A 12,605-nucleotide genomic window follows, 5' to 3' on the forward strand; every position below is an offset into this window, starting at 1 on the left:
TTGTAGATATTTCTATGTTTATAGATATAGCGGTGTATTTTAATGTTTATAGATGTAGCAGTGTAGATATTTCCATGTTTATAGAGATAGCGGTGTAGATATTTCCATGTTTATAGAGATAGCGGTGTAGTCATTTCCATGTATATACAGATAGTAGTGTAGTTATTTCCATGTATATACAGATAGCGGTGTAGTTATTTCTATGTTTATAGAGATAGTGGTGTAGATATTTCCACATTTATAAAGATAGCGGTGTGAATATTTCCAAGTTGCTACAGATGGCGTTGTAGATATTTCCGTGTTTATACAGATGGAGGTGTAGATATTTCCATGTTTTTAGAGATGCCGGTGTAGATATTTCCATTTTTATACAGATGGCTGTTAATATTTCCATGTTTATAGAGATGGCGGTGTAGATATTTCCATGTTTATACAGATGGCAGTGTTAATATTTCCATGTTTATAGAGATAGCAGTGTATATATTTCCATGTTTATACAGGTAGCGGAGTAAATGTTTACATGTTTATGGAGATAGCAGTGTAGATATTTCCATGTTCGTACAGATAGCGGTGTAGATATTTCCAAGTTTATATGGATAGCGAAGTAAATGTTTACATGTTTATAGAGATAGTGGTGTAGATATATCCTTGTTTATACAGATAGCGGTGTAGATGTTTCCATGTTTATACAGATAGCGGTGTAGTTATATCCTTGTTCATACAGAAGGCGGTGTAGATATTTCCATGTTCATAAAGATAGCGGTGTAGTTATTTCCATGTTTACAGATAGCTGTGTAGTTATTTCCATGTTTATACAGAGAGCGGTGTAGATATTTCCACGTTTATAATGATAGCAGAGTAGATATTTCCATGTTTATACAGATAACAGTGTACATGTTTACATGTTTATTGGGATGGCGGTGTAGGTATTTCCATGTTTACACAGATAGTGGTGTAGATATTTCCATGTTTATAGAGATAGCAGTGTAGATATTTCCTTGTTTATACAAATAGCGGTGTAGATATTTCCATGTTTACAGAGATAGCTGTGTAAACATTTCTATGTTTATAGAGTTAACGGTGTAAACATTTCCATGTTTATAGAGATAGCGGTGAAAATATTTCCATGTTTATAGAGATAGCGGTGTATTTACACGTTCATGGAGATAGCAGTGTAAATCTTTCCATGTTTATAGAGATAGCGGTGCAGTTATTTCCATGTTCATAGAGATAGCGGTGGAAATATTTCCATGTTTATAATGAGAGCGGTGAAAAGGTTTACATGCTTATAGAGGGAGCGGTGTAGATATTACCATGTTTATACAGATAGCAGTGTAGATATTTCTATGTGTATACAGATAGCGGTGTACACGTTTACATGTTTATAGAGATAGCGGTGAAGATATTTCCATGTTGACACAGATAGTGTTGTAGATCTTTCAAAGTTTATACAGATAGCAGTGTAGATATTTCCATGTTTATACAGATAGCGGTGTAGATATTTCCATGTTTACACAAATAGTGATGTAGATATTTCCATGTTCTTACAGATAGCGCTGTAGTTATTTCCATGTATATAGAGAAAGAAGTGTAGTTATTTCCATGTTTCTACAGATAGTGGTGTAGATAATTCCACGTTTGTAAAGATAACGGTGTAAATATTTCTATGTTTATACAGATAGCGGTGTAGATATTTCCATGTTTATAGAGATAGTGGTGTAAATATTTCCACATTTATAGAGATTGCGATGTATTTCTATGTTTATAGAGATAGCGGTGTAAATATTCCCATGTTTATAGAGATAGCGTGGTAGATATTTCCATGTTTATAGAGATTGCGGTGTAAATATTTCCATGTTTATAGAGACAGCGGTGTAAATATTTTCATGCTTATAGAGATAGCTTTGTAGATATTTCCATGTTCATAGAGATAGCGGTGTAAAAATTTCCATGCTTTACAGAGAGCGGTGTAAATGTTTACATGTTTGTAGAAATAGCGGTGTAGATATTTCCATGTTTATACAGGTAGTGGTGTAGATATTTCCATGTTTATACAGATAGCGGTGTACATGTTTACATGTTTATAGAGATAGTGGTGTAGATATTTCCATGTTTTTACAGATAGCGGTGCAGATATTTCCATGTTTATAGAGATAGCAGTCTAGGTATTTTCATGTTTATAGAGATAGCGTTGTAGATATTTCCATGTTTATAGAGGTAGCGGGGTAAATATTTCCATGTTTATAGAGATAGTGGTGTAGATATTTCCATGTGTATACAGATTTCGGTGTAGATATTTCCATGTTTATACAGATGGCGTTGTAGATATTTCCATGTTTATGCAGATGGTAGTGTAGGTATTTTCATGTGTATACAGATAGCGGTGTACATGTTTACATGTTTACAGAGATAGCAGTGTAGGTATATCCATGTTTACACAGATAGTGGTGTAGATATTTCCATGTTTATACAGAGAGTGGTGTAGGTATTTCCATGTTTATACGGAGAGTGTTGTTGATATTTCCATGTTTATAGATATAGCAGTGTAGATATTTCCATGTTTATACAGATAGTAGTGTAAATATTTCCATGTTTATAGTGATAGCGGTGTAAATATTTCCATGTTTATAGAGATAGCGGTGTGAATATTTCCATGTTCATAGAGATAGCGGGGTAGATATTTCCATGTTTATACAGGTAGCGGTGTAGATATTTCCATGTTTATACAGATAGAGGTTTATATATTTCCATGTTTATAGAGAGAGCGGTGTAAATATTTCCATGTTTATACAGATAGCACTGTAGATATATCCTTGTTTATACTGATAGCGGTATAGATATTTCCATGTTTATACAGATAGTGGTGTAGTTATTTCCATGTTCATACAGATAGTGGGGTAGATATTGCCATGTTTATAAAGATAGCGGTGTAAATATTTAAAAGTTAATACAGTTAGCGGTGTAGATATTTCCATGTTTATACAGATAGCGGTGTAGATGTTTCTTTGTTTATACTGGTTGCAGTGTAGATGTTGCCATGTTTATACAGGTAGCGGTGTAGATGTTTCGATGTTCATACAGCAAGCGGAGTAGATATTTCCATGTTCATACAGATAGCGGTGTATATATTTCCATGTTCATACAGAGAGTGGTGTATATATTTCCATGTTCATACAGAGGGCGCTGTAGATATTTCCATGTTTGTAGAGAGAATTGTAAATATTTCCTTGTTTATAGAGATAGCGGTGTAAGTATTTACATGTTTGTAGAGGTAGTGGTGTAAATATTTCCATGTTTATAGAGATAGCGGTGTAAATATTTCCATGTTTACAGAGATGGCGGTGTAAATATTTCCATGTTTTTAGAGGTAGCGGTGTAAATAATTCCATAATTACAGAGATAGCGGTGTAAACATTTCCATGTTAATAGAGGTAGCGGTGTAGATATTGCCATGTTCATAGAGATAGAGGTGTAAATATTTCCATGTGTATACAGAGAGTGGTGTAAATGTGTACAACTTTATAGAGATAGCGGTGTAGATATTTTCATGTTTATACAGATAGCAGTGTAGATATTTCCATGTTAATAAAGATAGCGTTGTACATGTTTACATGTTTATAGAGATAGCGGTGTAGACATTTCCATGTTTACACAGATAGTGGTGTAGATATTTCCATGTTTATAGAGATAGCAGTGTAGATATTTCCATGTTTATACAAATAGCGGTGTAGATATTTCCATGTTTACAGAGATAGCTGTGTAAACATTTCCATGTTTATAGAGTTAACGGTGTAAACATTTCCATGTTTATAGAGATAGCGGTGAAAATATTTCCATGTTTATAGAGATAGCGGTGTATTTACACGTTCATGGAGATAGCAGTGTAAATGTTTCCATGTTTACAGAGATAGCAGTGTAAATCTTTCCATGTTTATAGAGATAGCGGTGTAGTTATTTCCATGTTCATAGAGATAGCGGTGGAAATATTTCCATGTTTATAATGAGAGCGGTGAAAAGGTTTACATGCTTATAGAGGGAGCGGTGTAGATATTACCATGTTTATACAGATAGCAGTGTAGATATTTCTATGTGTATACAGATAGCGGTGTACACGTTTACATGTTTATAGAGATAGCGGTGAAGATATTTCCATGTTGACACAGATAGTGTTGTAGATCTTTCAAAGTTTATACAGATAGCAGTGTAGATATTTCCATGTTTATACAGATAGTGGTGTAGATATTTCCATGTTTACACAAATTGTGATGTAGATATTTCCATGTTCTTACAGATAGAGCTGTAGTTATTTCCATGTATATAGAGAAAGAAGTGTAGTTATTTCCATGTTTCTACAGATAGTGGTGTAGATAATTCCACGTTTGTAAAGATAACGGTGTAAATATTTCTATGTTTATACAGATAGCGGTGTAGATATTTCCATGTTTATAGAGATAGTGGTGTAAATATTTCCACATTTATAGAGATTGCGATGTATTTCTATGTTTATAGAGATAGCGGTGTAAATATTCCCATGTTTATAGAGATAGCGTGGTAGATATTTCCATGTTTATAGAGATTGCGGTGTAAATATTTCCATGTTTATAGAGACAGCGGTGTAAATATTTTCATGCTTATAGAGATAGCTTTGTAGATATTTCCATGTTCATAGAGATAGCGGTGTAAAAATTTCCATGCTTTACAGAGAGCGGTGTAAATGTTTACATGTTTGTAGAAATAGCGGTGTAGATATTTCCATGTTTATACAGGTAGTGGTGTAGATATTTCCATGTTTATACAGATAGCGGTGTACATGTTTACATGTTTATAGAGATAGTGGTGTAGATATTTCCATGTTTTTACAGATAGCGGTGCAGATATTTCCATGTTTATAGAGATAGCAGTCTAGGTATTTTCATGTTTATAGAGATAGCGTTGTAGATATTTCCATGTTTATAGAGGTAGCGGGGTAAATATTTCCATGTTTATAGAGATAGTGGTGTAGATATTTCCATGTGTATACAGATTTCGGTGTAGATATTTCCATGTTTATACAGATGGCGTTGTAGATATTTCCATGTTTATGCAGATGGTAGTGTAGGTATTTTCATGTGTATACAGATAGCGGTGTACATGTTTACATGTTTACAGAGATAGCAGTGTAGGTATATCCATGTTTACACAGATAGTGGTGTAGATATTTCCATGTTTATACAGAGAGTGGTGTAGGTATTTCCATGTTTATACGGAGAGTGTTGTTGATATTTCCATGTTTATAGATATAGCAGTGTAGATATTTCCATGTTTATACAGATAGTAGTGTAAATATTTCCATGTTTATAGTGATAGCGGTGTAAATATTTCCATGTTTATAGAGATAGCGGTGTGAATATTTCCATGTTCATAGAGATAGCGGGGTAGATATTTCCATGTTTATACAGGTAGCGGTGTAGATATTTCCATGTTTATACAGATAGAGGTTTATATATTTCCATGTTTATAGAGAGAGCGGTGTAAATATTTCCATGTTTATACAGATAGCACTGTAGATATATCCTTGTTTATACTGATAGCGGTATAGATATTTCCATGTTTATACAGATAGTGGTGTAGTTATTTCCATGTTCATACAGATAGTGGGGTAGATATTGCCATGTTTATAAAGATAGCGGTGTAAATATTTAAAAGTTAATACAGTTAGCGGTGTAGATATTTCCATGTTTATACAGATAGCGGTGTAGATGTTTCTTTGTTTATACTGGTTGCAGTGTAGATGTTGCCATGTTTATACAGGTAGCGGTGTAGATGTTTCGATGTTCATACAGCAAGCGGAGTAGATATTTCCATGTTCATACAGATAGCGGTGTATATATTTCCATGTTCATACAGAGAGCGGTGTATATATTTCCATGTTCATACAGAGGGCGCTGTAGATATTTCCATGTTTGTAGAGAGAGAGTTGTAAATATTTCCTTGTTTATAGAGATAGCGGTGTAAGTATTTACATGTTTGTAGAGGTAGTGGTGTAAATATTTCCATGTTTATAGAGATAGCGGTGTAAATATTTCCATGTTTACAGAGATGGCGGTGTAAATATTTCCATGTTTTTAGAGGTAGCGGTGTAAATAATTCCATAATTACAGAGATAGCGGTGTAAATATTTCCATGTTAATAGAGGTAGCGGTGTAGATATTGCCATGTTCATAGAGATAGCGGTGTAAATATTTCCATGTGTATACAGAGAGTGGTGTAAATGTGTACAACTTTATAGAGATAGCGGTGTAGATATTTTCATGTTTATACAGATAGCAGTGTAGATATTTCCATGTTAATAAAGATAGCGTTGTACATGTTTACATGTTTATAGAGATAGCGGTGTAGACATTTCCATGTTTACACAGATAGTGGTGTAGATATTTCCATGTTTATACAGATAAGCGGTGTATATATTTCCTTGTTTAAAGAGATAGCAGTGTAGGTATTTCCATGTTTATACAGGTAGCGCTGTAGATATTTACATGTTTATACAGATAGCTGTGTAGATATTTCCATGTTTATACAGATAGCGATGAAGATATTTCCATGTTTATAGAGATAGTGTTGTAGATATTTCCATGTTTGCAGAGACAGCGGTGTAGCTATTTCCATGTTTATACTGATAGCGGTGTAGATATTTCCATGTTTGTAGATATAGCGGTCTAGATATTTCCTTGTTTATAGAGATAGCGGTGTAGTTATTTCCATGTTTATAGAGATAGCGGTGCAGATATTTCCAAGTTTATAGAGATAGCGGTGTGGATATTTCCATGTTTATGGAGATAGCGGTGTAGATATATCCATGTTTATACAGATGGCGGTGTGGATATTTCCATGTTTATAGAGATAGCGGTGTAGATATTTCCATGTTTATACAGATAGAGGTGTAGATATTTCCGTGATTATACAGATAGCGGTGTAGATATTTCCATGTTTATAGAGATAGCGGTGTAGATATTTCCACGTTTGTAGAGATAGCGGTGTAGCTATTTCCATCTTTATACTGGTAGCGGTGTAGATATTTCCATGTTTATACTGATGGTGTTGTAGATATTTCCATGCTTAGAGCGTTGGCGGTGTAGGTATTTCCATTTTTATACAGACGACGGTGTAAACATTTCCATGTTTATAGATATGGCGGTGTAGATGTTTCCATGTTTATACAGATAGCGGAGTAGCTATTTCCATGTTTATAGAGATAGCGGTGTAAATGTTTACATGTCTATAGAGATAGCAGTGTACATATTTCCATGTTTTTACAGATAGCAGTGTAGATATTTCCATGTTTGTACAGATGGTGGTGTAGATATATCCTTGTTTATACTGATAGAGGTGTAGATATTTCCATGTTTATACAGATTGCGGTGTGGATATTTCCATGGTCATACAGATAGCGGTGTAGATATTTCCATGTTCATACAGACGGCTGTGTAGATATTTCCATGTTGATACAGATAGCGGTGTAGACATTTGTATGTTCATACAGAAGGCGGTGTAGATATTTCCATGTTCATACAGATAGCGGTGTAGACATCTCTATGTTTATACAGATAGAGGTGTAGATATTTATATGTTTATACTGATAGTGGTATAGATATCTCCATGTTTATACAGATAGGGGAGTAGATATTTCCATGTTTACAGATAGCGGTGTACATGTTTACATGTTTTCAGGGATGGCGGTGTAGGTATTTCTATGTTTACACATAAAGTGGTGTGGATATTTCCATGTCTATAGAGATAGCAGTGTAGATATTTCCATGTTTATACAGATAGCGGTGTAGATATTTCCATGTTTATAGAGATAGCAGTGTAGATATTTCCATGTTTATACAGATAGCAGTGTAAATATTTCCATGTTTATAGTGATAGCGGTGTAAATATTTCCATGTTTATAGAGATAGCGGTGTGAATATTTCCATGTTCATAGAGATAGCGGGGTAGATATTTCCATGTTTATACAGGTAGCGGTGTAGATATTTCCATGTTTATACAGATAGAGGTTTATATATTTCCATGTTTATAGAGAGAGCGGTGTAAATATTTCCATGTTTATACAGATAGCACTGTAGATATATCCTTGTTTATACTGATAGCGGTATAGATATTTCCATGTTTATACAGATAGTGGTGTAGTTATTTCCATGTTCATACAGATAGTGGGGTAGATATTGCCATGTTTATAAAGATAGCGGTGTAAATATTTAAAAGTTAATACAGTTAGCGGTGTAGATATTTCCATGTTTATACAGATAGCGGTGTAGATGTTTCTTTGTTTATACTGGTTGCAGTGTAGATGTTGCCATGTTTATACAGGTAGCGGTGTAGATGTTTCGATGTTCATACAGCAAGCGGAGTAGATATTTCCATGTTCATACAGATAGCGGTGTATATATTTCCATGTTCATACAGAGAGCGGTGTATATATTTCCATGTTCATACAGAGGGCGCTGTAGATATTTCCATGTTTGTAGAGAGAGAGTTGTAAATATTTCCTTGTTTATAGAGATAGCGGTGTAAGTATTTACATGTTTGTAGAGGTAGTGGTGTAAATATTTCCATGTTTATAGAGATAGCGGTGTAAATATTTCCATGTTTACAGAGATGGCGGTGTAAATATTTCCATGTTTTTAGAGGTAGCGGTGTAAATAATTCCATAATTACAGAGATAGCGGTGTAAATATTTCCATGTTAATAGAGGTAGCGGTGTAGATATTGCCATGTTCATAGAGATAGCGGTGTAAATATTTCCATGTGTATACAGAGAGTGGTGTAAATGTGTACAACTTTATAGAGATAGCGGTGTAGATATTTTCATGTTTATACAGATAGCAGTGTAGATATTTCCATGTTAATAAAGATAGCGTTGTACATGTTTACATGTTTATAGAGATAGCGGTGTAGACATTTCCATGTTTACACAGATAGTGGTGTAGATATTTCCATGTTTATACAGATAAGCGGTGTATATATTTCCTTGTTTAAAGAGATAGCAGTGTAGGTATTTCCATGTTTATACAGGTAGCGCTGTAGATATTTACATGTTTATACAGATAGCTGTGTAGATATTTCCATGTTTATACAGATAGCGATGAAGATATTTCCATGTTTATAGAGATAGTGTTGTAGATATTTCCATGTTTGCAGAGACAGCGGTGTAGCTATTTCCATGTTTATACTGATAGCGGTGTAGATATTTCCATGTTTGTAGATATAGCGGTCTAGATATTTCCTTGTTTATAGAGATAGCGGTGTAGTTATTTCCATGTTTATAGAGATAGCGGTGCAGATATTTCCAAGTTTATAGAGATAGCGGTGTGGATATTTCCATGTTTATGGAGATAGCGGTGTAGATATATCCATGTTTATACAGATGGCGGTGTGGATATTTCCATGTTTATAGAGATAGCGGTGTAGATATTTCCATGTTTATACAGATAGAGGTGTAGATATTTCCGTGATTATACAGATAGCGGTGTAGATATTTCCATGTTTATAGAGATAGCGGTGTAGATATTTCCACGTTTGTAGAGATAGCGGTGTAGCTATTTCCATCTTTATACTGGTAGCGGTGTAGATATTTCCATGTTTATACTGATGGTGTTGTAGATATTTCCATGCTTAGAGCGTTGGCGGTGTAGGTATTTCCATTTTTATACAGACGACGGTGTAAACATTTCCATGTTTATAGATATGGCGGTGTAGATGTTTCCATGTTTATACAGATAGCGGAGTAGCTATTTCCATGTTTATAGAGATAGCGGTGTAAATGTTTACATGTCTATAGAGATAGCAGTGTACATATTTCCATGTTTTTACAGATAGCAGTGTAGATATTTCCATGTTTGTACAGATGGTGGTGTAGATATATCCTTGTTTATACTGATAGAGGTGTAGATATTTCCATGTTTATACAGATTGCGGTGTGGATATTTCCATGGTCATACAGATAGCGGTGTAGATATTTCCATGTTCATACAGACGGCTGTGTAGATATTTCCATGTTGATACAGATAGCGGTGTAGACATTTGTATGTTCATACAGAAGGCGGTGTAGATATTTCCATGTTCATACAGATAGCGGTGTAGACATCTCTATGTTTATACAGATAGAGGTGTAGATATTTATATGTTTATACTGATAGTGGTATAGATATCTCCATGTTTATACAGATAGGGGAGTAGATATTTCCATGTTTACAGATAGCGGTGTACATGTTTACATGTTTTCAGGGATGGCGGTGTAGGTATTTCTATGTTTACACATAAAGTGGTGTGGATATTTCCATGTCTATAGAGATAGCAGTGTAGATATTTCCATGTTTATACAGATAGCGGTGTAGATATTTCCATGTTTATAGAGATAGCAGTGCAGATATTTCCATGTTTATACAGATAGCGGTGTGGATATTTCCATGTTTTTAGAGATAACAGTGTAGATATTTTCATGTTTGTACACATAGCGGTGTAAACGTTTAAATGTTTTTAGAGACAGCGGTGTAGATATTTCTATGTGTATACAGATAGCGGTTTAGATATATCCATTTTAACACAGATAGTGGTGTAGATATTTCCATGTTTATACAGATAGCGGTGTAGATATTTCCATGTTTATACAGATAGCGATGTAGGTATTTCCATGTTTATAGAGGTAGCGTTGTAGATATTTCTATGTTTATAGATATAGCGGTGTATTTTAATGTTTATAGATGTAGCAGTGTAGATATTTCCATGTTTATAGAGATAGCGGTGTAGATATTTCCATGTTTATAGAGATAGCGGTGTAGTCATTTCCATGTATATACAGATAGTAGTGTAGTTATTTCCATGTATATACAGATAGCGGTGTAGTTATTTCTATGTTTATAGAGATAGTGGTGTAGATATTTCCACATTTATAAAGATAGCGGTGTGAATATTTCCAAGTTGCTACAGATGGCGTTGTAGATATTTCCGTGTTTATACAGATGGAGGTGTAGATATTTCCATGTTTTTAGAGATGCCGGTGTAGATATTTCCATTTTTATACAGATGGCTGTTAATATTTCCATGTTTATAGAGATGGCGGTGTAGATATTTCCATGTTTATACAGATGGCAGTGTTAATATTTCCATGTTTATAGAGATAGCAGTGTATATATTTCCATGTTTATACAGGTAGCGGAGTAAATGTTTACATGTTTATGGAGATAGCAGTGTAGATATTTCCATGTTCGTACAGATAGCGGTGTAGATATTTCCAAGTTTATACGGATAGCGAAGTAAATGTTTACATGTTTATAGAGATAGTGGTGTAGATATATCCTTGTTTATACAGATAGCGGTGTAGTTATATCCTTGTTCATACAGAAGGCGGTGTAGATATTTCCATGTTCATAAAGATAGCGGTGTAGTTATTTCCATGTTTACAGATAGCTGTGTAGTTATTTCCATGTTTATACAGAGAGCGGTGTAGATATTTCCACGTTTATAATGATAGCGGAGTAGATATTTCCATGTTTATACAGATAGCAGTGTACATGTTTACATGTTTATTGGGATGGCGGTGTAGGTATTTCCATGTTTACACAGATAGTGGTGTAGATATTTCCATGTTTATAGAGATAGCAGTGTAGATATTTCCTTGTTTATACAAATAGCGGTGTAGATATTTCCATGTTTACAGAGATAGCTGTGTAAACATTTCCATGTTTATAGAGTTAACGGTGTAAACATTTCCATGTTTATAGAGATAGCGGTGAAAATATTTCCATGTTTATAGAGATAGCGGTGTATTTACACGTTCATGGAGATAGCAGTGTAAATATTTCCATGTTTACAGAGATAGCAGTGTAAATCTTTCCATGTTTATAGAGATAGCGGTGTAGTTATTTCCATGTTCATAGAGATAGCGGTGGAAATATTTCCATGTTTATAATGAGAGCGGTGAAAAGGTTTACATGCTTATAGAGGGAGCAGTGTAGATATTACCATGTTTATACAGATAGCAGTGTAGATATTTCTATGTGTATACAGATAGCGGTGTACACGTTTACATGTTTATAGAGATAGCGGTGAAGATATTTCCATGTTGACACAGATAGTGTTGTAGATCTTTCAAAGTTTATACAGATAGCAGTGTAGATATTTCCATGTTTATACAGATAGCGGTGTAGATATTTCCATGTTTACACAAATAGTGATGTAGATATTTCCATGTTCTTACAGATAGCGCTGTAGTTATTTCCATGTATATAGAGAAAGAAGTGTAGTTATTTCCATGTTTCTACAGATAGTGGTGTAGATAATTCCACGTTTGTAAAGATAACGGTGTAAATATTTCTATGTTTATACAGATAGCGGTGTAGATATTTCCATGTTTATAGAGATAGTGGTGTAAATATTTCCACATTTATAGAGATTGCGATGTATTTCTATGTTTATAGAGATAGCGGTGTAAATATTCCCATGTTTATAGAGATAGCGTGGTAGATATTTCCATGTTTATAGAGATTGCGGTGTAAATATTTCCATGTTTATAGAGACAGCGGTGTAAATATTTTCATGCTTATAGAGATAGCTTTGTAGATATT

This window comes from Gorilla gorilla, chromosome 5 (genome assembly GCF_029281585.2).
Source record: "Gorilla gorilla gorilla isolate KB3781 chromosome 5, NHGRI_mGorGor1-v2.1_pri, whole genome shotgun sequence".
NCBI classification, from domain to species: Eukaryota; Metazoa; Chordata; class Mammalia; order Primates; family Hominidae; genus Gorilla; species Gorilla gorilla.